Here is a 16,032-nt window from a genome sequence, read left to right as displayed (position 1 = left end):
GGAAATAAAGCTTCCTATTTGCAAGATAAAAAGAGTTCCAGAGATGAATGATGATGATTGTGGCATAACATTGGAAATGTACTTAATACAACTGAATTCTACCCTTAAAAATGGTTAAGATGATAAACTTAAGTTATATTATTTTGCCACGATAAAGAAAGTGTCCTGTTGGGAATGAGGGACATGTTGCTCCAGATGTTGGGTGTACCACTTAGCCCTCAGCATCAGACCCCATAGATCTGCCTCAGCTGCAGAGTGCCACCTAACCATGGTCATGCCTCCTTCTGGGGAAGCCCACACCCAATGACATTTGGCTCCTTATCCCAATTCCAGCCAACTCTAAAGGATCATCCTAGACTCAGAGTTTTCTGTTGATTTTAGGTAGCCTTTGATGGGCTTCAACTTGACTTGATGTTTTCCACTGCTCTTCCTTGCTTCAAAGAGTTTGCCAAATCACAGTGTCTGAGGGCATAGACCCTTCAAGACTCTCTTTACTTCAGACATTAGCCACAATCTCAGAAGTCCCCAGGGCCACCCACACTTTAGACAAGTTAGCTACAAATTCAGGAACTCCCTCACATACAATAACTTTATAGAATGACTCAAACTGAGGGAACTCTTTCAGGTTCAATAATTCATCAGAATGAGTCACAGAACTTGGGACGGTTTATACTTATGATGACAGCTTTATTATAGCAAAAGAATACAAAGTAGAAATAGCCAAAGTAGAACACTTAGGGCAAGATCTGGAAGGTCCCATATGTTAATCTTCTTGTTGTCTATTCCCTGTGAGTCTAGATCTCTTACTGCCTCCTGGCCACACTGTGAGACAGCACACAGAGTATTGCCCACCTGGGAGCTCACCTGAGCATCACTGTCCAGAGTTATTATTGAGGCTTCATTACATAGGTGTGAACAATGAAATGATTGCCCATTTGATTGAATGCAGTTTTTAGCTTCTCTCCCAAAAGTTTCCGTTGGTATACTTTGCCCAGGGCTCCAACAATTTTTCATGTGTTTGGTCTTTCGACATGGCCAGTTCCCACCTCATTAGCACAAACTATCCGTTGTGGTCCGTGGGGCCAATGATGAATAACCAATCACTCCTATCGCTAAATTTCAAAGGCTTAAAGGTTACCTTCCAGGAGCCGGGACAAAGGCCATATTTCTCATTTCGTTAGGCCAAATTTCTTACTACACATCTGCCCTTCTACAGATGTTGAATCCAGGAGTATTGCCGGGATATTATCCTGCATGCCAATCACTGTCTCACAATCAGCTTCACAAGAAGTAATAAAATTATTTTGAGAAGATTTTAAAGACAGTTTCAAGAGAGTTCTTTGAATTGTCATCAATGTTCAGTAATGCTGAGCTTAGTGATAGGAAAATTCAAAGAGAGGAGATGACATATAGTAATTTGGGGACAGTCTGGAGGTCCTCATAGAAAATCTTAATGAACCTAGAAATCCAGACTGACAGATGTTTGATAGAAAGAAAGTGCAGAGTTTTTAATAATAAGATAAAATCTACTTGAGTTTTATATTTCTAATTGTTTATTTTCAAATATTAATCCCTAGGTGGTGTAAATAACTATGACTTAAGAATGATAATTTTTTGGCCTCTGTCAACCTCTTCAAATTTCTAGAGGTCCTGTGTTCCAATCATAAGCACATGTCTGCCCCTAATTTTGGGTACACTTTTGATCAGGGTCCCCTGATTCCTCCGTTCATTAGGTTTTGGAGGCATTGAGTGCAAGGACATTCAGTGTTTAACAGTAAGGATGTCTCTGTCCTTTTGGGAAGTGGAGGTTCCTGAAGAACAGGAGTATTCCAAGGCTTGTCCATTAGAATAAAGAGGTACACAGATGAGTGACACCAAATAGTAGAAAGAGCTTTCACTGCATTCTGGCAGACATACTACTTATGTCTCTTCTTGTTTCCACTGTCAAAATCCACTAGCATGTAGCTGCTCAGATTCTCAGAAATAGAAACTTACTCTCTTTCAAGTCACTAGCCCCTCCCACCCCCACTGAATCTTGTCATTGTAGTTTCTCTTTTCTTTTCCCTCATATCAAAGCAATTAAATTATCTGAGCAACACTGTCTTAGTCAGATGATTTGCTTTTCCCAAAAATTCTTCAAAAACAGCTCATATAAATATTTTACTCTTGGAAGACTATTCTAATTGACTTCCAAATATTTCTTGTGTCTCCCTTTGCACAGAAGCCAGATTGATTTTTTAGGTATCATCAGAGGTTGTGACTTCTCTACTTAAAAACTTCCAGTCATTTTGTGTTACTCCTATACTAAAATCTGAACTCTTTGCCAATGGCTGTAAAACCCTTCATTATTTAATCTCTTCCTTTCATTTCCAACTCCCTCAGTGGTCTCTGGACCAGCACTGTCAGCAGCATCTGGGAGCTTATAAATGCAAATGTTCAGCCCCCACACCAGACCTGCTGAATCAGATCCTCTGAATCTGGAAGTCATGTAGCTGTAGTTTAAAAGACCTCCAGGGTCTATCACACACACCAAAATTAACTCGAAATGGATTAAGGACCTATAAGACCTGAAACAATAAAATATATAGAAGAAAACATGGAAACTAAACTCAAGAAACTGGGACTAAAAGAAAATTTTATGAATATGACCTCAAAGGTAAGGGAAGTAAAACTAAAATAAATAATTAGAATTATATCAAACTAAGAAGCTTCTGCTCAGCAAAAGAAATCATCATCAAGGCAAAGGGACAACCATCTGAATGGGAAAATATATTTGCAAGCAATGCCTCCAATAAGGGTCTAATATCCAAAATATACAGAACTCATAGAACTCAACAACAACAAAAAAAGGAAATGATCAAATCAAAAAATAGGCAGAGGACCTGAACAGACACTTCTTCCTAGAGGACATATAAATGGCCAACAAGTATTTGAAAAGATGCTCAACATCGCTAGCTATTAGGGAAATGCAAATGAAAATCTCAATGAGATACCATCTCACACCTGTTAGAATAGCTATCATCAACAGGACAAGTAATAAAAAATGCTGGAGAAGATGTGGATGAAAAGGAACCCTCATACACTGCTGGTGAGACTGCAAACTGGTACAGTAACTATGAAAAACAATGTGGAGGGTCCTCAAAAAAGTAAGAATTGATCTACCATATGATCCAGCAATCTCCCTACTGGGTATTTACCCCAAAGACTTGAAAACCCATATCGGAAAAGATATTTGCACACCGATGTTTATAGCAACATTATTCACAGTGAGCAGGACATTGTAGCAACCGAAGTTTCCTACCATAGATGATTGGCTAAAGAAGCTGTGGTACATATATAAAATGGAATATCACTCAGCCAAAAGAGATGAAATACTGTCATTTGTGACAACATGGATGGACCTTGAGAATATCATGCTAAGCAAAATAAGCCAGACAGAAAAAGTTGAAAATCACATAAAATCACTTACATGTGGAATATAAATGTAAAAGCAACAAGTGAACACAACAAACAAAGAGAAACTAATGGACATGGACTATAGACTAGTGATTACCAGAGGGTAGGAGGTGGGAGAAGAGGGAGGAGTAGACAAGGTAAAGAAGGTCCATATGGGGGGTGGGAGTAGGGCGAGGTTGAATTGGGTATAGGGGATCAAATATGGTAGCTGAAGGAAACTGGACTTTGGATGTTAGACACTCAATAGAATATACAGATTTCAAATTATAACGTACACCTGAAAATTATATAATTGTGTTAACCAATGTTACCCCAATAAACTTAATTAAAATAAATAAATAAAATAAAATATCAAAAAAAGTTTTCTTACAATAATACCATATGGTAGTTTCAATAATTATCTTAATTTTAAAGATGAAAAAACTGCCCAGATGTATTTACATTGTTCTATTTGCATTTTTCCTCAAATCGTAGTGTGAACTGCCAAAATAATGAACCTGAATTACCTTCAGTAGCTGAAGAAAGAGAATTGCAATCCATGTATCAGAAAGAATTGACATGAAAATCTGTTAGCAAGGTAAGAAATCTGGGTCTTAAAACTGGCTGTGGGGCCTCCCTTGGTGCTAAACTCCTCAACTATAAATAGGAGGGTTTATGAGCAGAAAAACAAAACTAACAGACATACAAAATGGTGCCGAACATAACTAACCATCAGGGAAATGTGAATCACATTAGGATATCATTTTATTCCTAATTGAATGACTATTAAAGAGAAGAAAAAACAAGTGTTGGCAAAGCTGTGGAGGAAAGAGAACCAATGTGCACTGTTGGTGGCAATGAATATTGGTTCAGACATTACAAGAGACAATATGGAAGTTCCTTAAAAAATTAAAAGTTACTAATAAAAATAGAACTACCATAAATGTGTGCTGTATCTTGTCAAATGCTTTTTCTACATCCATTGCTATGACCATATGCTTTTAACCTTTATTTCATTTATGTTGTCTATTAAATTGAGCCATTTGTGCATGTGGAACCACCCTCGAACCACTGGAATTAAGCCTACTTGATTGTGTTGTATAATATTTTTAATGTATTGTTGTATTTAATTTGCAATATTTTGTTTGGTATGTTTGCATCTGTGTCAATCAGAAATTAATTGATAGTTTCCTTTTTGTGTGCTATCCTTACCAGGCTTTAGTATTAGGGTACTACTGGCCTTACAGAATGAGTTTGAAAGTATTGCCTGTTCTTGTTTGGTAGATTTTACCAAGAAAGCCATCTGGTCCTGGACTTTTATTTATTGAGAGGTTTTTGATGACTGTTTCAATTTTATCACTGCTGATTGGTTTATTTAGACTTTCTAGTTCTTCGTGATTCAGTCTAGGAAAGTTATAGATTTATTAGGACTTATCCATTTCTTCTAGGTTATTGAATTTGGTGGCATAGAGTCTTTCCTTGTATTCTTATATGATCCATCGTATTTCTGTGATAACTGTTATAAATTCTTAATAAAAAGCACATAAAGGAAAAGTACTCCAACAGAATAAAGGCCATGTATGACAACCCCTCAGCTAATATCATACTTAATTCTGAAAAGCTCAAAACTTTTCCTGTAAGATCAGGAACAAAAAAAAGGATGGCCACATTCACCACTGTTATTCAAGGTAATATCAGAAGTCCTAGCCAGAGTAATCAGGTGAAAATAAATAAATGAATAAATGAATGAATGAATGAATAAATAAATAAATAAATAAAAGGCATATATCTTGGAAATGAAAAAGTCAAGTTGTCAGTTTTTTCAGACAACATGATTTTTTATGTAGAAATCCCCAAGGACTCCACCAAATAACTATTACAAACGATAACAAATACAGTAAAGTTGTAGGATACAAAGTCAATGTACTAAAATCCACTGTATTGCTATATACTAATGATAAAATTTCAGGGAGAAATGACTTTAAAAAAAGATTAATTTCTTTTGCAATTGCAACAAAAAGAATACAATACCTAAGAATGAACTTAACAAAAGATGTTAAAAACCTATATACTGAAACGACAAGACATTATTAAAAGAAATTGAAGATGTGGTACATATACACAGTGGAATATTACTCATCCATAAAAAAAGATGAAATACTGCCATTTGTAACAACATGGATAGATCTTGACAGTATCAAACTAAGCGAAGTAAATCAGACAAAAATGTTGAGAACCATACAGTTACACTCATATGTGGGATGTAAAACTGAAAGCAACGAAGGAACAAAACAAACAAACACAAACTCATGGACACAAACAGCAGTTTAGTGGTTACCAGAAGGAAAGAGGACAGGGGAGAGGTAGATAAGGGTAAAGAGAGTCAAATACATGGTGATGGAAGGAGCTTTGACTTTAGGTGGTGAACACACAATGCAATATACAGATGATGTACTAAAGAATAATATACTTTAAATCTATATGATGTTATTAATCAGTATCACCCCAATTAATTTAATAAAATAAATGAAAAAACCCTACAAAGAAATGGCAAGATATTCCATGTTCATTGATTAGAAGAATCAACATAGTTAATATTATCATAACTTTGTCATATTACCCAAAGCAGTTTTAATGCAATCTCCATCAAAATCTCAATGACATCTTTTGGTATTTTCACTCTATGTTTTAATTAAATTTATTGAGGGGACACTGGTTAATAAAATAATATAGGTTTTAAGTGTATAATTCAATAATACATCATATGTATGCTGCATTGTGTGTTCACCACCCAAAGTTAAATTTCCTTTCATTACCATATAGTTGACCCCCTTTACCCTTATTTACCTCCCCTCTTCCCTTTCCCTCTGCTAATCATTAAACTGTTGTCCATGAGTCTTTGTTTGTTTGTCTTGTTCACTTGTTGCTTTCAGTATTATATCTCATATATAAGTGAAATCGTATGTTCCTCAACTTTTTCTGTTTGACACATTTTGCTTAGCATGATAATACCAATGGTAATTTTTAATAAAATAGAACAAAAAATCTTCAGATTTGTATGAAACCATGAAAGGCCCCAGATAGCCAAAGGAATCTCGAGAAAAGAGAACATGGATGGATCTTGATATTATCATGCTAAGCATAATAAGTAAACGGAAAAATTGATAACTATATGATTTCACTTATATGTGAAATGTAAAACTAAAGCAACAGAAGAAAAAGGAAAACAAACAAAATCTCATAGACACAGACACCAGTTTACTGGTTACCAGAGGTGAAGGTTGGAGGGGAGAGGTATATAAGGGTAAAGAGGGTCAATTATATGGTAATGGAAGATTTGACTTTAGGTGGTGAACACAAAGTGCAATATACTGATGACGTATATTGCAAGAATTGTACACTTGAAACCTATATAATTTTATTAACTGATGTCATCCCAATCTATTTAAATAAAAATGTAAAATAAAAAATAGAACTACAATATATCTAGCAAACCCATTTCTGCATATATATATGAAGAAAATGAAATCTGTATCTCAAAGAGGTATCTGCACTTCCATGTTCATTGCATTATTATTCAGAACAGCAAAGATTGGAAACAACTAAAGTATCTGTTGACAGAAGAATAGATAAAGCAAATGTTTATTTATCTATCATCTATCTATCTATCATCTATCTATCATCTATTATCTATTTATCTATCATATATCTGTCAATGCATCTATCTACCTATCTATCATCTCACTATCTATGATCTATCTATCTATTTATCATCTATTTCTACCATCTATCTACATACACACACAATGGAATAGTATTCAGCCATAAAAAGAAGGAAACACTGCCATTTATGTGTATATAGATAAACCTGGAGGATATTATGCTTACAGAAATAAGTCAGGCACAGAAAGACAATCACAGAATTGTCTCACTTATATGTGGAACCTAAGAAAATCTAACTCATAGAATCAGAGAGTAGAAGTATGGTTGCAAGTGGCTGCATTTAGGGAATGGGAAGATGTTGGTTAGAGTACTAACTTTCAGTTATAAGATGAATAAGTTCTGGAATTACAGTATGGGGTACAGTATGGAGACTATAGTTAATAACACTGTATTGTATACTTGAAATCTGTGAAGATAGTAAATCTTAGATGTTATCCACACACACACACACACACACACATACACCACATACAGTAACTGTATAAAGAGATGGATACATTAATTAACTTGATTGTGGTGATCTTTCCAGAGTGTATATATGTACTAAATCATCATGTTGTACAATAAAAAAACCTTCATGTTTTACCATATATGTACATATATATAATTTCTGTTTATCAATCGTACTTCAATAAAACTTGGAAAAAGAAAAACAATGAAGTAGTTTTATCATGCCATTATAGAAGAGAGTCCAAAAAAAGCAAAGAACAATTCCAAACACCAGATATTTTGCTAATATTGTATAGGATTGAAAAAAAATAACGATATAATAAATTTCAAGTGTTTCTTAAATTTCATTATTGTTTAATCATGATCAGATTCTCTGCACATTAATGCCATCTTTGTAGTCATTGATGCTGTATAATTATGTACGTTTATCTAAACCACATATAACAAAATTTGAAGTACACTAAAGCCAAGGATAGAAATTATATATGAAATGATTTTAAAGGATAACCCTCATATGTGAGCACTTATTTCTAAGAAGGAGGAAAGAGAAAATTCGTGAAGATAACTATCAAATAATATAATTTTCTGATTATGAACATTCAACTGAATTTAGAATCTAGATTACATAGTTCTACCATTTACAGAGTAGATATTTTAAATAAAGGAACTTCTTGGCATTGTATTTGTATAAAATAAGACATATTTAGCTACTTCTTAATGTCTTTGAATTAGAATTTTATTCCTTAAAGAGGGAAGGGTAATTCTTATTCTATATTTTTTCTTAATGAAGTATGTTATATTTTCCTATGATCGTGGATTTGTTATCTTGAATCTTCTTGTTCTTCTGATACTCTACAGTCAAATTTCTCTCAAGTAAGTATGCATAAAAAGAGGTAAATAACACAGAAACAAATAAGAGAACAATTTTAAGAAGAAAGAATTTGTCATACTGAGAAATACTGCTCAAGGTACTGGGAAGTATGACCTCACAAGTCAGTTGCTAGAATCCAAAATATGGAAACAATGCAGTGTGCCATTAACTTATTTCCTGTTTCCAACCCTCTTTTCCTTTTCAAAAGATGTCCAAGCTACATAAAACCACAAAATCTACCACGTGTCTCAGAATTCATCCTCATGTGAGTCTCAGATGATCTGGAACTTCAGCCTCTGTTTTTTTTATTTTTTCCTGTCCATGTACCTGGTTGCCATATCGGGGAATCTGCTCATCATCTTGACCTTCAACTTGGACTCCCACCTCCCCATCCCCATGTACTTCTTTCTCTCCAACCTTTCCATGGCTGACATCTGTTTTATCTCTACCACTGTCCCAAAGATGATTGTGGACATCCAAACTCACAGCAGAGTCATCTCCTATGGGGGCTGCCTGACTCAGATGTCTTTTTTTTATCCTTTTGGATGTATGGATGGTATGCTTCTGACTGCAATGGCCTATGACTGGTTTGTGGCCATCTGTCACCCTCTGCACTACACAGTCATCATGAACCCATGCCTCTGCTGCTTCTTAGTTTTGATATCATTTTTCATCAGCCTTTTGGACTCCCAGCTGTACAATTCAATAGTACAACTTACCTGCTTCGAGAATGTAAAAATTTCTAATTTCTTCTGTGACCCTTCTCAATTCTTTCATCTTGCCTGCTTTGACACCTTCACCAATAACACAGTCATGTATTTTATTGGCACCATCTCTGGTTTTCTCCTTATCTCAGGAATCTTTTTCTCTTACTATAAAAATTTTTCCTCCATTCTGATAGTTCCTTCAATAGGAGGGAAATACTGAGCCATCTCCAACTGTGGCTCTCACTTGTCAGTTGTTTGCTTATTCTATGTAACAGACAGCAGAGCTTACCTTGGATAGGCATTGTTGCCTTCCCCCAGGAATGATGTGGTGGCCTCAGTCATGCACACTGTATTTTCCCCCATGATGAACCCCTTCATTTATAGTCTGAGGAACAGGGACTTTAAGAGTGCCCTAGGGAGGCTCCATAGCAAAACAGTCTAGTCTTAATATCCGTGTAACCCTTTTTTGGAGTATGATTGAAAACCCCAGCAAAAAAAAAAACCATGTAAACTGAATACTGTATCTTTGGTCACACTCTTTTTTAGTCTCATGGTTTTCATTCCTCTCCATGCTTCACATAGGAATGTCACTTTTTTTTATTTATCTTTCACAGAATTGGGAGAGCATCTTGGGATCCTTTTTCCATCATAATGAATGCATGAGAGGTTCTCCTCAACCACTCTGATATGCAGGTGAAATACACGACTCTCTTGTTATTTACTTAAACTCCATATCCTTTTCCACAGTTTCTGCATATGTTCCATGTAAATTTTGCATATGTCAGATCTATTTATTCAGGTAATTTTTGAAGATGCAAGTAATTTCTGTGGATTTTATTGAAATCTCGGGAGTTTATAAATACTGATGACGGGGTCTATCGGAGAAGGTCATCAAGAAGGTGTGACTTCCACTTAACCCAAGAGTTGAACCTGGGGAACCAGAGTCTGCTTGCCCCACCCCTCTCCTTGAGATGTTCATTCCACTTACCTACACTCAGCTAGAAGCAGGTCCAAATATATAGCCTTGAGGTTGTAATGTGTTGAGACCATCTGGATGTCATACATGACTGAAACCAGTTAAGGCCTCTTTTATACATTAATTTATAAGATTTGGTGGGCAGTGTGTAGATCTTGTGTTGCAGCCACTGAAGAAAAGTCTTGTATGTAAATTCTTTACCTTATGAAAACTTCCACCTACCAATCTTGAGTGATCTATTTCTCTCTTTGGTCTCTCTTTGGGCCTCTGTGCATGGGGACTAGTTTCAAAGTTCACCCTGGAAGCTCGAGAGATTGCAAACCAACATGGTCTTCCTTGTTAAATATTGACCATATATGCAGGGGTTTATTTCTAGGCTTTTGATGCTGTACCATTGGTCTCTGTGTCTATATTGAATCCAGTCCTATGTCTTATTGTGGCTGATACTGGTGTTCCCTGCCCCTCTGCCTTGTGTTTAGCTGTGTGTTTATGACTAAGCTCTGCTGTCCTCTGGGTTGAGTGAAGCAGAAACAGGTCCTTCCTGTGCCTCACTAAAAGGCTGGGAAGCTTCTTGCACACTCTACTCTCCCTTTCTCATGCGAGTAAGAAATTTCTCTAGTTGAGGAGTTCCCTCTTGGTGTTAAATATTGCTGGCCTGGATGGTGGGACAATGTGTGAAGCTGTTCTTCCTTTCCTTTGCGTGGTGATTCTCAGGTGTTTTGTTCCACTGCATTGCTGAAGCTTCCTAAGTGGACTGCTGAGCTCTCCCAGGGCTGTTTTTTTCAGGAGTGGCCATCTAATCGTTGAACTTTGAGGGAAAACAGAGGCTGGCATCTGCTACTTCACCATCTTGGTTTTGTCACACTTCCTTTAGATCAGTTAATGAAAAACCAGTTGCTAAATTCCTCATCCAGAGACCTCTGAGCCAGGACGACTGCATGGCTAGGGTGTAGCAGGTTGCAAAGTACTGTCAATCCCATATAAACTCGTTTTCCAACTGAAAAACCTGAAAACTAAAAAGGCCGCAAGCACAATTATTTAAACTTCAGGATTGGTGAACACAAAGTGAGCTAAAGAAAATACATCCTAAGATAGGATGAGGTCTTGTTAATGAGCAGAAATCAGAAGCCATTTGGGATAATTGTTACATTTGGGCACAGAATGATCACAGATGGGTGTGATATCAATGGAGGGAAACTGGTGATGGAAGAGAAACCATGCTGGCTTTTTCTGATTGCATGTCCTGAAGGATCATGCTAGGGTCTGCAGAAACACCAAAGCAGAGGCAATTTCTACTCATATGTTGGTTTATCTGCAGAGAAGTTTTGCTGAGAGCATCATGGTGTGATGGGTTGTGGACTATATTGAGAAGCAAAGAGACATCTTTCCAGTCCTGTGGTGCTTAGAGGCAATGTCCTGAGAGAGGGGTAGGGCTGTGTGGTGGGCAAATTTCAATATGCACCCAGTCACCTCCACCTCCTGTATCTGGACCCATCCTATTGAGTGTGCCCTGGGCCTACTGACTTACTTCTAACCAACACAGGGCAAAACTGATGAGATGTCATTTTTGAGATTAGGGTACAAATTCTTAGCCCTTGTTTCCCTGTCACTTATCCGTTTGTCTTAATGGGAGCCAACAGCCATGTGTGAGCTTCCCTGTGACAGAGAACTGCGGAAGGCCTCTGATCAAGAGCCCAGAGGAACTCCATCTTTCCAAAATGAGTGGACTTGGAAACAGGTCTCTACCCAGTCCAATTTTGAGATGACTGCAGCCCTAGCTGACACCTTGAGTGTACTTGTTACATGTTATAGTTTATTTAAGAGAAGTGGGAAGCTATACATAAGTGTATAAAAGTCCACAGTTTTCTAGTATACCCAACATATATCAATGACAAAAAATAAGAACTTACGCTGCCATTTAAATGAGCAAACAAACAAACTACAAAATAGCTTTAAAAAAGGGAAACACTAAGTTCCTTTTAGAGACAGAAATCTTAATTGAGAAAATGGAGTTTCAGATTCTCGTTAAATAAGACCGAATTCTCCCTAATTTTCATGATAATAGATTTGCAGATGTCAAAGTTGAAAAGTCATAAATTGAAGAGAAAAGAGATCTGCATTTTATGTTAAGATCTTTGAAACGACTTCAGAAGCGAAGTGTACAGCTGAGCTTTCCTCTGAGAAAAAAGCTCAGACCCTTCTAAGCACGTTTACTTTTCTCCTTTTCCTATTCTGTTAATATTCGGAGGTCCTGAGAGATTGAAAGAACATGGGCCAATTATGTTAATTATGAGCTCTGTGCATTGATCTCTCAAGGCCACATGGAAGTAAATAATTAGCCAGTAACACCAGCCCTTCAGGCTGCCAGTCCCAGTTAAGCTTCATACATGTCTTTTCCTCCCGGAGGTGTCCCCTGCATCAGGAGATTCATGCCTGAGTGTCTCCCTGCAGTCCTGAGGACAGGGCCCCCACAGCCCTCTTCATTCACCAGGCAGGAGAAGGCAGTGGACATAAACTCCTAGGTCATGGCCCAGCAGAGACACAACACAAACCAGTAAGTGCCAAGAGAGATGGTCTTTGGCGGAGGTATTATGGAGAAACTTCTTACCTTACTATCAAGATAGCAGGACGAATGAGATGGCCAGACATGGGAGCATCAGTATGCAAAGTTTCAGCTCAGAGGCCTATACATTTCATGTTATTTTTTTTTCTGTTGGTGATTTCAGAATTCTCATTTATAATTCTGCTCTTTTCCACTTCCATTTCTGGATTCCGAAGTCATTGACCATACCTGAGCAGGAGATGTATCCCAAAATGATCACAAATGCTGTGAGTGTGATCATGATGGGGATAAAGAGAGTAACCGCAATATGACAAACTTTATTGAGGTTTTACTTGTCTCAGGCTCAGAGCTATGTGCTATTTGCTTTGATTTTAAATCTGTATTATACTCCCAAGTTGGAGTGCATATATTATTGTTATTTTACAGTTGAGAAAAGGAGTACAGGATTTTAATTAATTTTAACCACGTCCTTGAGTAAAAAGAGTGAAGTCAGGTGTACATCTTAGCAGTGAGATCGATTCCCACGATGCCGGGTGCAGGACAATATCTTTCCATACAATTTAGGTTCGCATGGCTATCAAGTCCTCGATATGTGGCTAGTCTAAATTGAGATGTGCTGTCAGCATAAAATATTAGATTTTTGAAGACCTACAAGAACAAAACGCAAAAATATCTCAATTTGGGTAAAATTATAATATTCTTGATATATGGGTTAAATAAAATGTTAAAATTGAAATGAACCAAAAAACCAATGAACCTACTCAACTTTTCCTTTCCAAGTAACTGCAGGTAGAATGCCTTCAGGGAAGTGACTCAGTCTCGATTCTTTCTTTCTTCCTTTGTTTTGCCATAGCAGCTTTTATTTGCATAGCTAAAAAGTGAAAATAAACCAAATGTCCTTCAACAGGTGAAGAGTTAAACACAACTTATTACATCCGTACCATGCAATACTAGTCAGCAATAAGAAGAAAGAAACCATTGATACACCCAAAAACTTGGCTGGATCTTAAGAACATTATGCTGAGTAAAAAAAGCCAATTTCCAAATGTTGTATTTCGCATGATTACATTTACATAACATTCTCAAAATGGCAAAATTACGGTGATAAAGAACATACAAGTAGTTGCCAGGGGGCAGGTGTAGGGGAGGGAGGCCATAATAATAAAGGGGCGGGTGAAGAACTTCCTTGTACTGACGGAACAGTCCTGTCTCTTGACTGTGGTGGTAGTGATTATACAAATCTATATAAGTAATTAAATACTGTATAATCTCAAACACCTACCTCAAACAAATGAACAAACAACCGAAAAAACAAGTGCATGTAAACTGGTGCAAGATCTGTAGCTAGTTATTTGTATTGTGCCAGTTAGTTTTCTGGTTTTGACAATGCTGAGTCTCATTGAAGCCCCATGCCCGGTGCAGAGCAGGCAGTCAAAACAAAGGAAAAACAAAATAAATGCACATATAAACTCTGTTAAACATTGATTACCTTTCGTTAGTTTACAAGGACATGCCATAGTCCATATGGCTGCCGCACACTGGGGCTTTCATCCCTTCTACAGATGTCTGTCTGACTAAAGAAATAAATGAGATTTTGTCATTTCTTTCTAAGCACTCTTCCCAGAGTGAGTACTTGAACCTGACGAGGGGGTTGTGCGTACCTCTGATTTGTAGCCAGGCTGGACCAAAGTTGGAGGGAACCTGAGGCCTTTACAGTGGGTATCTGAAGTGAAGGAGAAAGTGTTCTCGTGGGACTGATCCCTTAACCTGTGGAATCTGACACTCTACACAGACAGTGACAGAATTGAGTTAAATCATAGGACACTCAGCTGGTGTCATGGAGAATGGCTCGATGTGGGGGATCCTAGCCCCCATATTTGGTGACCAGAAGTGTCAGAAGTGAAGTGTTTTATGTAAAGTAAATGAGATACGAAGGAGGTAAAATACTGGGCAGGTTTTTCCAAACAGGAACAAAGACTCTTATATTTTTCTATTTTTTATTTTTTAAACTTAATTTTATTAGTTTCAAGTATACAATATATTGGTTAGGTATTTATATAATTTATAAAATGATTCCTCTAATTGTTCCTTCTCTTCTCTAGCTCTCTACCTAGCCAAAATATTAATGCTAACTGCATTCCCTATGATGTGCTCCCCATCCCCATGACCATCTATTAACTACTATTTGTATTTCTTTAACCCTTCACCCCATTCTCCCAGCTGTACAAACCCCCTCCCCTCTGTCTGTCACCAGATCGTCCTCTATATTTGTGAGTCTGTTTTGATTACTTTCTTCTTTTTGTTCCTTGGATTCTGCATATAAGTGAAATCATATGGTATTTATCTTTCTCTGTCTGACTTATTTCACTCAGCATAATAATCTCTAGGTCCATCTATGTCATTATGAATGGTAGGATTTCATTTTTGTAATGGCTGAGTGATATTCCATTATACATATGAACCATAACTTCTTTATCCAATCATTTGTGAATGGGCATTTAGGTCACTTCCATATCTTGGCTATTGTAAATTGTGCTGTAGGGCCAAAGACTTAATTTAATTATAATTTAATCAGAGTGTCCATGGCCATTCATAGATTTTTGAGGGCAATGGGTACAACTGCAAAAGAGAATTTAGATAAGGCAATAGTCCACAATGATAAGGGTGAGGCATAGATGTCTTTTATTTTTATGTTTGAGATCCTTCCTAAGAAATAGAGGGTACCTAGTTAAAATTTAGTGGGATCCTTATGTATTATTATAATTTGAGACATGGTATTGGTAGAGGACATGAGATTTTGCCAATTGCTGCGTCAGATGATATTAAATCTGATTCAGAACCTATGTTTAAGAGACGCAAAAGCCAATTGGTGCCCATTTGTTTTCCTTGTTCTATTAATTTAGTATACTCTGGAGTTCTAACTGGGTCAAACTTTATACATCTGTTTCATTTTACTTTTTCTTTTCTTACCAGGTTTCTTTCTCATTTTCTTCCTTCCTTCCTTCCTTCCTTCCTTCCTTCCTTCCTTCCTTCCTTCCTTCCTTCCTTCCTTCCTTCCTCCCTCCCCTCTCTCTTTTGCTCTTTCTTTCCTCCTTTATATTATCATGGGAAACACTTCAAGGGCAATTCTCTCCATCCTGGTCATATTTAACATTTCTTTTGCCAGAGAAACTCAAATCAGTATCTTCAAGGTGAGGGACTGCCTCCATGATGATGGTTCCTTTATAAGTTTCATGTACCATGTGCTTAAATCAGGTTGGAATTAAGCCCTTTGCTGTGCCACAGAAGTGTCATGAGTACCATTCTA

The 16,032-nt window shown here is 37.0% G+C and overlaps 1 pseudogene; it reads left to right on the top strand.

The window, feature by feature from the left end:
* Nucleotides 1-8,631: 8,631 nt before the first annotated feature.
* On the top strand, nt 8,632-9,628 carry LOC120607027 (putative gustatory receptor clone PTE01; annotated as a pseudogene).
* The last annotated feature ends 6,404 nt before the right edge of the window (nt 9,629-16,032 follow it).

This window comes from Pteropus medius, unplaced genomic scaffold, assembly GCF_902729225.1.
Source record: "Pteropus medius unplaced genomic scaffold, Ma_sr-lr_union100, whole genome shotgun sequence".
NCBI lineage: Eukaryota > Metazoa > Chordata > Mammalia > Chiroptera > Pteropodidae > Pteropus > Pteropus medius.
The sequence above is the reverse complement of the archived record's forward strand: the minus strand, read 5'-3'. Positions and strand labels throughout refer to the sequence as shown.